Raw genomic sequence first — 14356 nt, forward strand, 5'->3', positions numbered from 1 at the left:
CACACTGTAAAGCCAAGTGTCAGAAAGCTGGGTTTGCATCCGAGATCTTGGGGCTTCCAGCAGGACAATGACCCCCAAACATATGTCAGAAAGCACCCAGAAATGGATGGCAACAAAGCGCTGGAGAGTTCCGAAGTGGCAGCAATGAGTCCAGATCTAAATCCCATTGAAGACCTGTAGAGAGATCTAAAAATTGCTGTTGGGAAAAGGCGCCCTTCCAATAAGAGAGACCTGGAGCAGTTTGCAAAGGAAGAGTAGTCCAACATTCTGTCTGAGAGGTGTAAGAAGCTTATTGATGGTTATAGGAAGTGACTCATTTCAGTTATTTTTCCAAAGGGTGTGCAACCAAATATTAAGTTAAGGGTGCCAATCATTTTACCCGGCCCATTTTTGGAGTTTGGTGTGATATTATGTACAATTTGCTTTTTTCCTCCCTTTTTTGGTTTAGTTCCAATACACACAAAAGGAATAAACATGTGTATAGCAAAACATGTGTTACTGCAATGCTTTTCTTTGAGAAATACTTCATTTTTTAGAAAAATTTCAGGGGTGCCAACATTTACGGCCATGACTGTATATATCCTCTCCTAAAGGGGTACTCCGGTGGAAAACTTTTTTTTTTTTTTTTTTTTTAAATCAATGCCAGAAAGTCAAACAGATTTGTAAATGACTTCTACTACAAAATCTTAATCCTTCCAGTACTTATTAGCGGCTGGATACTACAGAAGAAATTATTTTCTTTTTGGATTTCTTTGGATTTCTTTTCTGTCATGACGATAGTGCTCTATTGGCCAAAACTCCACTGTAAATATGTAGTAATTCCTTTAATTGTTGTGATCCTTTACTGTTTGTAAAATATAGGATTCATTCTGTATGTGAACTTTTTGTATGTGACTCCTCTGTCCATTTTAGGAACTGTCCATTTTAGGAACTGTCCAGAGAAGGAAAAAATCTCCATAGCAAACATATGCTGCTCTGGACAGTTGCTAAAATGGACAGAGGTGTCAGCGGAGAGCACTGTGGTCGTGACAGAAAAGAAATCCAAAAAGAAAATAATTTGCTCTGTAGTATACAGCTGCTAAGAAGTACTGGAAGGATTAAGATTTTTTAATAGAAGTAATTTACAAATCTGCTTAAAGGGGTACTCCGGTGGAAAACTTTTATTTATTTATTTATTTATTTATTTTTAAATCAACTGATGCCAGAAAGTTAAAACAGATTTGGAATTTACTTCTATTAAAAAAATCTTAATCCTTTCAGTACTTATTAGCGGCTATACACTACAGAGGAAATTCTTTTCTTTTTGGATTTCTTTTCTGTCATGACCACAGTGCTCTTTGCTGAAACCTCTGTCAGGAACTGTCCAGAGCAGGAGAAAATCCCCATAGGAAACATATGCTATGGGGATTGGACAGTACCTGGATCTGGACAGTTCCTAGAATGGACAGAGGTGTCAGCAGAGAGCACTGTGGTCGTGACAGAAAAGAGATCCAAAAAGAAAAGAATTTCCTCTGTAGTATACAACCGCTAATAAATACTGGAAGGATTTAATAGAAGTAATTTACAAATCTGTTTAACTTTCTGGCGCCAGTTGATTTAAAAAAAAAAAAGTTTTCCACCGGAGTACCCCTTTAACTTTCTGGCATCAGTTGATTTTAAAAAAAAGTACCCCTTTAAATAAAAACTATGAATCACAGAAAAGATCAAGAGTAACTACCAGTAACAAAAAATTTCAAACAAAAACAACTAGAATGCTTAGCATTCCAAGATTAGGTCATGCTAACCCGCTGAACTGGCTACAAATAAATTCAGACAGTCACCTGTTAAACATGATGTATAGGGGGCCTCATTTGAACGATGTTGTGTATAAGAGATAACACTACATTTCCTACCAGTGGTTATCCAGTCAAGGACATTTCAGACCTTACATCTTGTAAACAACCTGTCAGTTTTGCCAAAATGAATATAATTTATCAATGTAGCACAGATATTACAGGAACCCCCACTAGTTTCCAGTAAGGCACAAGCTGCCTAACCTCAGTGTACATTCACAGCCAAATACTTTACAAATGAGTTTATTACTTTATCATCAGCCGGTCTCATTAATAATGTGCTCAAGCAAATGGCCAAATAACAGTTTAGAATGATATTTCCACAGAGGCACCTGTAGGCCACAAGTAGTATTACACCATATCAAAAATAAAGATGACAGACACCCTTGGGGTCTATTCACATGGCAGAATTTCTACATGCGGATTCCTCCTCAAATTAAAGCCCAATAGACCTCTACGGGATTCGGCACTCCCATTCACACTTCTGAACTTCAACATTTGCGGATTCCGCACAAGCCAGAAACCAACCAATGCAGAAGCGGAATTGGTGTGAATGTGTGGAAATTCTGCCGTGTGAATAGACCCTTAAGCAGTCACACTACCTTTTGATATAGTGACCAGTAGATGTCCAAACAGCAAGACTCTTCCACACCCACTAGTAAGGGTCTATTCACACAGCAGAATTCTTGCGGAATTCTGCCTCAAATTAAAGCCCATAGACTTCTGCTAGTGAAAATTCAGAAATGTGAATGGGAGTGTGGAATCCCATAGAAGTCTATGGGCTTTAATTTGAGGCGGAGTTCTGCAAGCGGAAATTCTGCCATGTGAATAGACCATTACAGTTAAAGGGGTACTCCGGTGGAAAACTTTTTTTTTACTTTTTAAATGAACTGGTGCCAGAAAGTTAAACAGATATGTAAATTACTTCTATAAAAAAAATATTAATCCTTCCAGTACTTATTAGCAGCTGTATGCTACAGAGGAAATTCTTTGCTTTTGAATTTCTTTTTTGTCTTATCCACAGTGCACCTCTGTCCGTGTCAGGAACTATCCAGAGTAGCATAGGTTTGCTATGGGGATTTTCTCCTGCTCTGGACAGTTCCTGATACGGGCATCAGGTGTCAGCAGAGAGAACTGTGGACAAGACAAAAAATAAATTCAAAAAGCAAAGAATTTCCTCTGTAGCATACAGCTGCTAAAAAGTACTGGAAGGATAAAGATTTTTAATAGAAGTAATTTACAAATCTGTTTAACATTCTGGCACCAGTTGATTTAAAAAAAAAAATATTTCCACCGGAGTACCCCTTTAAAGATAGGTAGATTAACAAAGCAATCCATCACCTCTGTAGTGCCCTGGGAATGAAGTATTTGCAGTGTGTACTGTTTTGTTAACTTCATCACAAATAAATAAATGATTTGCCTTAGGAATGAGTGTAGGAAGGAAGGGAATACTTTATATGTATCACAGAGGGGTACACAATAATAAAATATAGCTTTTAATGGATACTTTAAAACAAAAAAAACCACAACACACTTATACTTAGTGTAAGGACACCCTTAAAAAGGGGCACTGAGGACTAGTGCCCTGTCACAGGGAATGACAGACTGTTGGGATGATATACGTCTGTATGAGGATTGTAAGGGAGAGTAGGGCCAGGACAGGTATAAAGTCCCTAGTTGACCCTAATGGGGAGATGTGGTGAGGTCTACCCCTACTCCCACAGGGACTGCCGGGGCACTCGCCCTAAAAAGAGCGACCTCTGCCCCGAACTACCCCTTGGACTACACCCTAGAAGTCCCTAGGTGATATAATTAACTTCCTTGCACTGGTATCACCCGACGAGTTTCTCCCACATCGGTGGCTTCCTCAGGGGTTAACCAGGCAAATAACAACAGTAGTTTAAAATTACACAAGGAAAACAAAAAGTGGTATCACCATTAAATACAGGGGCGCATAAGGAAATAAATCACACACGGTGTATTAACTTTATGTTGTTTAATACACCGTGTGTGATTTATTTCCTTATGCACCCCTGTATTTAATGGTGATACCACTTTTTGTTTTCCTTGTGTAATTTTAAACTACTGTTGTTATTTGCCTGGTTAACGCCTGAGGAAGCCACCGATGTGGGAAAAACGCGTCGGGTGATACCAGTGCAAGGAAGTTAATTATATCACCTAGGGACTTCTAGGGTGTAGTCCAAGGGGTAGTTCGGGGCAGGGGTCACTCTTTTTAGGGCGAGTGCCCCGACAGTCCCTGTGGGAGTAGGGGTAGACCTCACCACATCTCCCCATTAGGGTCAACTAGGGACTTTATACCTGTCCTGGCCCTACTCTCCCTTACAATCCTCATACAGACGTATATCATCCCAATAGTCTGTCATTCCCTGTGACAGGGCACTAGTCCTCAGTGCCCCTTTTTAAGAGTGTCCTTACACTAAGTATAAGTGTGTTGTGGTTTTTTTTTGTTTTAAAGTATCCATTAAAAGCTATATTTTATTATTGTGTACCCCTCTGTGATACATTTAATCTTTTTATGGTACCCTTGGTATCCCACAAGTGGACAATCTGTGAAATTGAATACTTTACATGGATAAAAATATTGGAATACCCATATTGCAACAATAGGAGCTTTTAGGACATCGTATTCTTTGTCCAGAGAAATAAAATTGAGTTGGTGCCCCCTTCTGCAGTTAGAACAGCTTCCACTATTTTGAGAAGTGAATATAGTTGTATAGGAAAAACACAGCAGAGCTCCTGATAGCGCAATATGTTTGAACACAAATGGAAAGTTGAAATAGGTGAGAGAGAGCCCTTTGTGGGTAACCGCTCACCTGGGCCTGTTGTGTGGATAGACACAACAGCTAATAAGAGCAATCATCGATGACTGTGGACGGTGCAGCCGCCGGGTGCCAGTCTATGATACAAGATCCACTGGAGCAGGAGATATGGTAGGTATACGGAGAAGAAAAACACCCCGGACTTCAGGCGCAGAGTAACCGTTACATAGAGAAAGTAATACTTGTGCTGGTAGTAATTGGTACTAGCTTCACTTTATTCTGATACACGATCTTGGGAGAGATGAAAAGAGAAAACAGGGGGGGGGGTGTGCTCCCTTGTAATCTATATCGACTTGTTGTGACCCTCCACCCCAAGTGATATACCTATATACCTAAGTGATATATCACCTATTTGGGTGAAGTAGCTCTGACCCACGGCTCCTAGGGGTTCTGGCTCAAAGAGACCAGTGTAAGTAAGGATTGGGTAGGTTTAAGGATGGCTGCCACACTCGGACCAGATCTGGACTCCCCTATAAGGGCCAGCAGAAGTATGCAAGTAACAGGAAAAAAGAATGGTCTTGGAGGCGCTGCTTAGAGGGTTGTCACAAATTGGAAATACTCAGGTCAGCACAGGACAATAAATAATTTCTTCTTGACAATATGGACGACCTGTTCGGCACACAAGGAGTGTCTTCCTCAGGTCCAAAAATATAATGCACTTCTCTAAGATAGTAGAGTGAGAGGGTGCTGGTAGGAAGCGCTGGCGTTGTCTAATAACAAGTTATTATACACCAGTCAGACAAAAGAGGAAGGAACCAGAAAGAGAAGACATAAAAGAGGATGTAGGGGCAAGGGAAGAAAAAAAGAAGGAACAGCTTGCTAAACAAATCAAAGAAAAACAAAACAATAAGAATTTTTAATTTATCCACTCACCTACTGTCAGAAGGTAATCTGCTAAACTAAGGCTTGTCCTAATGCCCTAATACTAAAATTGACAAATTTCAACTATATGATAGAGAAAACTTACTTTAAAACGCCATTTCTCCATTCAAGAACATGGAGGAACTAAGGGGCCTATTAAGATGAATTCGACTGAACCAAGCATGGGTCCAACTTTGTGCCCCCCCCCCCCCCCCCCCCATTCCTACTGATCTAAACCGAAAATCTTCCTTTTTTCCTCTACACCACAGAGGCAATCACTTGGAGACTTTCTTAGAATCCACCAAATGTAAGACCATCAATGAAGGAGTAAGTATACAGAAGAATTTAACAAGGAATGAAAGCGAAGCACTAAAGTCTCTTTCCAAGAACATGAATATAGTGATTAGGAGTGCCAATAAAGGGGGCGGGGTAGTCATCCAGGATCGGGAGGATTACATTGCGGAACCTAATAAGATTCTATCTTATGAAAGCTATTATCAGGTCCTTTAATCAGACCCTACCAAGGAATTTTCTGATGCATGTAGTGTGCTTTATCTGCATGGCGTTATCTGCAGGTGTGATTACCAAAAAGAGAGAGATTTTCTAATAGTTAGACATCCACGGATGTCAATTTTCTATCACCTGCGAAAGGTACATAGGTCCCTTGTGAATCCCCCAGGTCACCCTATTATTTCAGGGATTGAATCCATAACCTGCAACCTTTCAGAATATGTGGATGTACACTTTCAACGGTTTGTCTTGGATCTGAAATTGTATCTAAAAGATACAGCCACTTTAATCAAAATATTAAAAGATTACAAATGGAAGGAGGGCTACAGGTGGGCCACCCTGGATATTATGGCCTTATACTCCAACATCCCCCACAACCTCGGTATAGACACAGTCATTTCCGTCCTTGAAGGGGACCCTACTTTGCCTGTAGAACAAAATAAATTTATTATCGATAGTATCGATTTCATTTTACATCACAATTTCTTTATATTTGACACTCAACTGTATCTTGAATGCACAGGGACCGCAATGGGGATGCGCTTCGCGCTGGCTTTTGCAAATTTATATTGATATACTGAATTGATACGCGAATTGATATACTTGAACAACCCATGGTCTGAAAAGATCAAATTATATCGCCGTTTCATTGATGACCTGTTGTTCCTTGGGGATGGCACCGAAGTAGAATTTGAGGCATTTGGGAACCATACAGTCATGGCCGTAAATGTTGGCACCCTGGAAATTTTTCTAGAAAATTTAGTATTTCTCACAGAAAAGGATTGCAGTAACACATGTTTTGCTATACACATGTTTATTCCCTTTTTGTGTATTGGAACTAAACTAAAAAAGGGAGGAAAAAAGCAAATTGGACATAACGTCACACCAAACTCCAAAAATGGGTTGGACAAAATTATTGGCATCCTTTCAAAATTGTGGAAAAATAAGATTGTTTCAAGCATGTGATTCTCCTTTAAACTCACCTGGGGCAAGTAACAGGTGTGCGCAATGTAAAAATCACACCTGAAAGCAGATAAAAAGGAGAAAAGTTCACTTAGTCTTTGCATTGTGTGTACGTGTGTGCCACACTAAGCATGGACAACGGAAGGACTTGAGAACCAAAATTGTGGAAAAATATCAACAATCTCAAGGTTACAAGTCCATCTCCAGAGATCTAGATTTGCCTTTGTCCACAGTGCGCAACATTATCAAGAAGTTTGAAATCCATGGCACTGTAGCTAATCTCCCTGGGTGTGGACAGAAGAGAAAAATTTATGAAAAGGTGTCAACGCAGGATAGTCTGTATGGTGAATAACCAGCCCCAAACAAGTTCCAAAGATATTCAAGCTGTCCTGCAGGCTCAGGGAGCATCAGTGTTAGCGCGAACTATCAGTCGACATTTAAATTAAATGAAATGCTATGGCAAGAGACCCAGGAGGATCCATCTGCTGACAGACACAAAAAAGCAAGGCTACATTTTGCCAAAATGAACTTGAGTAAGCTAAAATCCTTCTGGGAAAACGTCTTGTGGACAGATGAGACCAAGATAGAGCTTTTTGGCAAAGCACATAATTCTACTGTTTACCGAAAACAGAATGAAAAGAACACAGTACCTACAGTGAAATATGGTGGAGGTTCAATGATGTCTTGGGGTTGTTTTGCTGCCTCTGGCACTGGGTGCCTTGAATGTGTGCAAGGCATCATGAAATCTGAGGATTCCCAACGGATTTTGGGTCGCACTGTACAGCCCAGTGTCAGAAAGCTGGGCTTGCATCCAAGAGCTGGGGTTTTCCAGCAGGACAATTACCCCAAACATACATCAAAAAGCACCCAGAAATGGATGGCAACAAAGCGCTGGAGAGTTCTGATGTGGCCAGCAATGAGTCCAGATCTAAATCCTACTGAACACCTGTGAAGAGATCTAAAAATTCCTGTTGGGAAAAAGCACCCTTCCAATAAGAGAGACCTGGAGCAGTTTGCAAAGGAAGAGTGGTCCAACATTCCGGCTGAGAGGTGTAAGAAGCTTATTGGTGGTTATAGGAGGTGACTGATTTCAGTTATTTTTTCTAAAGGGTGTGCAACCAAATATTAAGTTAAGGGTTCTAATAATTTTGTCTGGCCAATTTTTGGAGTATGTTGTGACATTATGTCCAATTAGCTTTTTTTCCCTTCCTTTATAGGTTTAGTTCCAATACACACAAAGGGAATAAACATGTGTATAGCAAAACATGTGTTACTGCAATCCTTTTCTTAGAGAAATACTTCATTTTCTAGAAACATTTCAAAGGGGTGCCAACATTTACAGCCATGACTGTATCAATTCAAATGACCGCAACTTGGTCTTCTCAGAAACCTTCTTCTGAGGTATCAGTTGAATACCTGGATGTGGTGATATCTTCCGAGGGGGAAAAGATCATCACCAAAACCTTTTTTAAGAAAGTCGACTGTAATAGTCTTTAAGATTACAACAGCTGCCATTTTTTGAAATGGAAGAAGAACATTCCCTTCGGTCAATTTCCTAGGGTTAGTCGCAATTGCACAGACTGCTGATTTTAAGATCCAGAGCCGGACAATTAAAGATAGATTGGAGGAAAAAGGATACCCGAAGAGTTTGATAAAAGCAGCATATAAGAAGGCCATGCGGGAGAGACACAGACCCAGGGAAGAAGGATCCACTGATCAAGTTACCCTACATGAAGCAAAGAATGAGGACTTTTTTGGATTCAATTTTATTACTAACTAGCTTAGTACCCGAAGTTGCCTGGTTTTTCCTTCCTAATCCTTGTTGTGGAGGAAAATCAACAGAGGAAGCTTTTGACTTCCCGTCCTTATATATTGTTGTCACATCCCGACCTCCTATCCCGTCCTCATATCCCATCCTATTATCTCAACCTTCTAACCCGAGCTCATATCTCCAGCCGTACGGAAGTTATGTGGGAACATACATTTCCCATAGATTTGCATGGGACATTAAACAAAAAACCCAACCCTCACAAATGGGGGTAGTTAAGGGTTAAATTAACTATCCTATATTTTAAGTGGACATATAAGTAACATGTGACCAACTATTATTGAAATATCTCCAGCCGTTTGGAAGTTATGCAGTAACATATTTCCCATAGACTTGTACGGGACTTTGAACAAAAACCCAGACCCTGGCAAATGGGGGTGGGTAAGGGTTAAATTACCTATCCTTTGTTTGTTGTTGACATGTTGGCAGGCTGCAGCGCTACCCCAGCTGTATGAAAAAATACACACAGGTAGAAAGCAGCTGGCACTGCACTTTCTCTTATTTCCCCTCCAGCCTTTAGGTCCCGCCACAGTCACTCGCTGTTGCTTGGATGTCGGTGGTGCACAGCTCAAACAATAAAGAAGATGCAATATGGCTTGAAGCAGAAGAAACAAGCAGCAGCTCACCGTACTGATAGCAAACAAGCTGGTTTATTACAGCATATGTGGGATACAAACTAACAGACTAACACAAACGAGAAACGTCCGTTTCGCATGAAAAGTGTTTCTTCCGGCTCAAACAAATGACATACAAACACTTTCTTATATGCAATCAACAACTGACAACAGCTGAGAGAGGGCGCCAGCTACTCCGCTCACTTCTATGGCCATACTCTTCAGGTGACGTCTACATTACATCAGCATGAATCAGGTGCTCTGTTGCCATGGATACGGGCTGGAAGCGATGCCGGCGCAGAACGAAAAACCTCGTCATTTGACCCATCTTGGCTTCCCCTCGTCTCCACAGCAACCCAGCATCCCATGACCATCTCGTCACTGGGAAGGAAGGTGCACAAAAAGAAGAGAGGGTAAGTACTATGTGACTTGTGACATTAAAACAATGGTTAAAAACAAAAGGATACTATATTACAAAAACATACTCATATCAGTGTTATCATTCAGTCCTGCAGTGCCTATGGCACCCGTTCTCAGGATCCATCTAGTTTCGCGTTGCAGGAGGAGTTTATCCCTATTGCCCCCATTTGGTAGGCAATTAACAACTTCAAGACCCGCAAATTTCAGGACTGATATCTCACTATTATGGGCTTCCCTCACATGCTGAATAAGTCTAGGGCATCCTACTCCTGTAGTGATGAATTTTAGATGTTCTCTTATCCTAATATACAAGCTCCGGATGGTCTTTCCTATGTAAAAGCGGCCGCACACACAGGTAATTACTTAAACCACAAATTTGGATTTGCATGTTATAAAGTCCCTCACCTGCCAGGTTATCGGGGGGATAACCTGGCAGGGGAGGGACTTTATAACATGCAAATCCAAATTTGCCCCCCCCACCCCCACCAAGGTGATGTTTTTTGTTTCCGAATTATGGGGGCATTGGTGACATTGCTTACACTTAAAATTACCTTGGGGTCTCCCTCTAGACAACCAAGTGTCCACTGTGTCTTTAAATTGATTAGGGCCTAACAGGCTACCCAAAGTTTTATTCTTTCTGTATGAGAACAAAGGTTTATTGACAGCAATGTCATTCAAATCATGGTCTCCCTCAAAAAGGTGCCAATGGCGTCTAACAGCCGACTGAATTACCTGGTTCATAGAGCTATGCTTGAAAGAAAACAAATCTATCAGAACCTCCTGTATGTTTTCTATGGGACCTTACCTCATTTTCACTCAAGCTTCTTGCTCTGACCAACGCACTTTCAATAGTATCAGAGGGGTACCCTCTATTTAACAATCTGTTGGTCAACTTGAGTGCCTGTCTCTCAAAAGATTCTTCAGTGCTATTCAACCTTCTTAGCTGCAGGAATTTACTAAAGTAGATTGATTTCTTGATGTGAGTGGGGTGGAAACTTTGAAAATGCAACAAGGCATTTACTGCAGTGGGTTTGCGAAAACCACTGGTGACAAAACCCCCCTCCGTTATCTCCACCCTCACGTCAAGAACCTCTAGGGACTTGCCCCCCAAACACAGAAGTGAATTTCATGTTCATTTCTCTATTATTGTTCAGATACTCCACAAAATCACTGAACTGCCCCTCTTCTCCCATCCAAATTACAAAGATATCATCCATATATCTAAAAATGGATGAAATGTACCTGGAGAAGGGGTTATTCCTGGTGAAGATTCTTTTTCAAACATGGCAAGGTACAGGTTGGCTAGAGAACATCGCCGTCCCGCTAACCTGCCTTTACCATTGCTCACCGAACCTGAATGTGTTGTGCGAGAACACATACTCCAATGAGTCACAGATGAAGTTCATCAGATTGGCATCAGTTTCGATCTCCGTAAGGAACTCTCATTACCCGGACCCCCACATCTTGGGGGATCTGGGTATAGAGACTCTCAACATCAACGGAGGCGAGACTAGAGACAGGCATACAATGGACATTTTTGAGAGCAGCAAGAAATTTCCCAGTGTCCTTGAGGTACGTAGGTATCTCCGAGAGTTGAGGGTGCAATAGCCAGTCCAGATATTTACTGAGGCATTCCATCACTGAGCCAATTGAACGCCCCAGGGGGCGGCTCAGTGACTTATGTAACTTCGGGAGATAGTACCAATAGGGCTTTCTGGGGAACCTGGGTAGCAATTTGTTGGCAACATAATTAGACAATACACCTCTTTCCACATAATATCCAAGCAGCGACTGTAACCGAGTACGGTATCCACTGGTAGGGTCACATTTAAATTTTATGTAGGTACTAGCATTGTTGAGCTGTCTATAGAATTCCTCCTTCTATTGCTCAACGGACAAGACAACAATGTTTCCACCCTTGTTCGCTTTACGATAAATTAATTCCCTATGATTTCTCAACCATTTGAGTGCCCTCTGTTCTTTACTGGAAAGATTGTTCTGCTCCTCGGGATAAAGCACTGCTTTAACATCTTCTGTAACTAGTGAACTAAAGAGGTCCAAAGTCCCCCCTGGTTGAATAGGTGGGCAAAATGTGGACTTATTACCCCCAGTGAATACTGACTCTGCTGCTGTGTTAAATGAAGGCACAATGCTGTCCTCTCATAGTAATTGGGCTGCTTCGATAACCTCCTCCCCCAGATCTGTCATGACACTAAATCCCAAAGGGTCAATGCAAAGGGGCTTTTCTCCACATTAGGGACGAGGAGGTAGCTGGTCATTCCTCGCAAAATGCTACTTGAGTTCCATTTTCCTGACCGCTTTGAATAAGTCAATCTGAAAATTAACCTCATCAAATGGTTCCACTACGCTAAAGTTCAGGCCCTTCAATAGCAACATTACACAATCTTCGAGCAAGGCAACATCAGTTAGATTAATAACATTGATGGTATCTGTCTTACCAGTTTGTGCTATCTCCACAATACTTGTTTTCTCTTCTGGTTTCTTTTGTGGCGATTTGGGCCCTTTGCCCCACCCCTACCTTGTCTTCCTTCTGTGGGTGCCCCGTTTTTTGGACCCCCTGTAATGTGGCTTGCATCCTCACCAGCTGTGGGATCATCTGAACGGCTAGAATCCGAGTGGGTAGTCCACTGATCATTGGTCCTATTCCTCGGAACGATTCTTTCTTCTGACTTGTTTACGATTCCCCCACTCATAAATCCGGCCATTCTCAAAATCAAGCTTGTCCCCGAGGAACTTGTCTCTTTTCCGGTCTTTTGTTTCATCTTGAGTGATCAGTAATTTCCTTTCCAATTTTTTAATAAAGGAGGTGAATTGCTCCTCTGCATGGCGTGATCTCAGTTCAATTTTCGCCCGGTAAAGTTCTTGTGTCACACTGTGGTACTCTACCTCGTTTCTTTTGAGTACAATTCTCATGAGGTGTAAGGAGTGCTCTAGATGGGCTGATTTCCATTCCTCAAGGAGGCTGTCATCATCCAAGAACTGTGACGGCTCTTTGTAGGTTCTGAAACCTCTGGAAGCTCTGTTACATTCATCATAGGAGCGCAGAGAATTCACGATCCAAAAAAAGCGAACCTCTTTTTCAGACAATAGCATAACTTTTTGCTCCAAAGCTCTAAGGATGAGCATCTGTAAAGTATCCTTTAATTCACAAGCTGTGAAGTAGGCTCCTGCATCAGTACGTACCACACTGAGAGACTTGCCGACTTCAGGTTCTGAGGGTTCCCCGTCTGTATCCATCATCAAGCGGGTGGGAGGTAGGCTCCAACGCCAGCATGCTCAAGCATTAAAGCAAAAGTCCAAGTACTCACACACTGGTAGAAAGCAGCTGGCACTGCTGCCCCTTCCGAGAACACTTTCTCCCTTATTTCCCCTCCAGTCTTTAGGTCCTGGCACAGTCACTCGCTGTTGCTTGGATGTCGGTGGTGCACAGCTCAATCAATAAAGAAGATGCAATATAGCTTGAAGCAGAAGAAACAAGCAGCAGCTCACTGTTCTAATAGCAAACAAGCTGGTTTATGACAGCATACGTAGGATACAAAGCGATGCAGACTAACACAAACGAGCAACGTCCGTTTTGCACAAAAAGTGCTTCTTCCGGCTCATACAAATGACATACAAACACTCACGTATATGCAACCAACAACAGACGTCAGCTGAGGGAGGGCGCCAGCTACTCCTCTGGCTTCTCTGCCCACACTCTTCAGGTGACGGACACTTGGTTGTCCAGAAGGGAGACCCCAAGGTAAATTTTAAGTGTAAGCAATGCCCCCATAATTCGGAAACAAAAACCATCACCTTGCCATCAACCTGGCAGGTGAGGGACTTTATAACATGCAAATCCTAATTTGTGGTTTATGTAATTACCTGTGTGTGCGGCCGCTTTTACATAGGAAAGACCATCCGGAGCTTGTATATTAGGAGAAGAGAACATCGAGAGATCGGTCCAGAAATTTGCGGTTCTTGAACTTGATAATTGCCTACCAAATGGGGGCGATAGGGATAAACTCCTCCTGCAGCGCGAAACTAGATGGATCCTGAGAACGGATGCCATGGGCACTGCAGGACTGAATGATAACACCAATATGAGTATGTTTTTGTAATATAGTATCCTTTTGTTTTTAACCATTGTTTTAATGTCACAAGTCACATAGTACTTACCCTCTCTTCTTTTTGTGCACCTTCCCTCCTAGTGAAGAGATGGTCATGTGATGCTGGGTTGCTGTGAAGACGAGGGGAAGCCACGAAGGGTCAGCTGACGTGATTTGCTGTTCTGCACCAGCATCACGTCCAGCCCGTTTCCACGGCAACAGAGCACCTGATTCATGCTGATGTAATTTAGACGTCACCTGAAGAGTATGGGCGGAGAAACCAGAGGAGTCGCTGGCGCCCTCCCTCAGCTGACATCAGTTGTTGGTTGCATATAAGAGAGTGTTTGTTTTTTTTTAATCAGAAATGTTTAGAGTATTT

General features: G+C 41.9%; 1 protein-coding gene across 1 annotated transcript in view; it reads right to left on the minus strand.

The window, feature by feature from the left end:
* The window catches only part of OIT3 (oncoprotein induced transcript 3), a 66247-nt gene extending 53123 nt beyond the window's left edge, over positions 1 to 13124 (minus strand). Inside the window, exon 1 of the mRNA XM_056530452.1 lies at positions 12328 to 13124. The gene's annotated coding sequence lies outside the window, so the exon portion shown is untranslated. The remainder of the gene's footprint in view (positions 1 to 12327) is intronic.
* Between the last annotated feature and the right edge of the window lie 1232 nt (positions 13125 to 14356).

The sequence above is a fragment of the Hyla sarda genome, chromosome 7, assembly GCF_029499605.1.
Source record: "Hyla sarda isolate aHylSar1 chromosome 7, aHylSar1.hap1, whole genome shotgun sequence".
Taxonomy (NCBI): Eukaryota; Metazoa; Chordata; class Amphibia; order Anura; family Hylidae; genus Hyla; species Hyla sarda.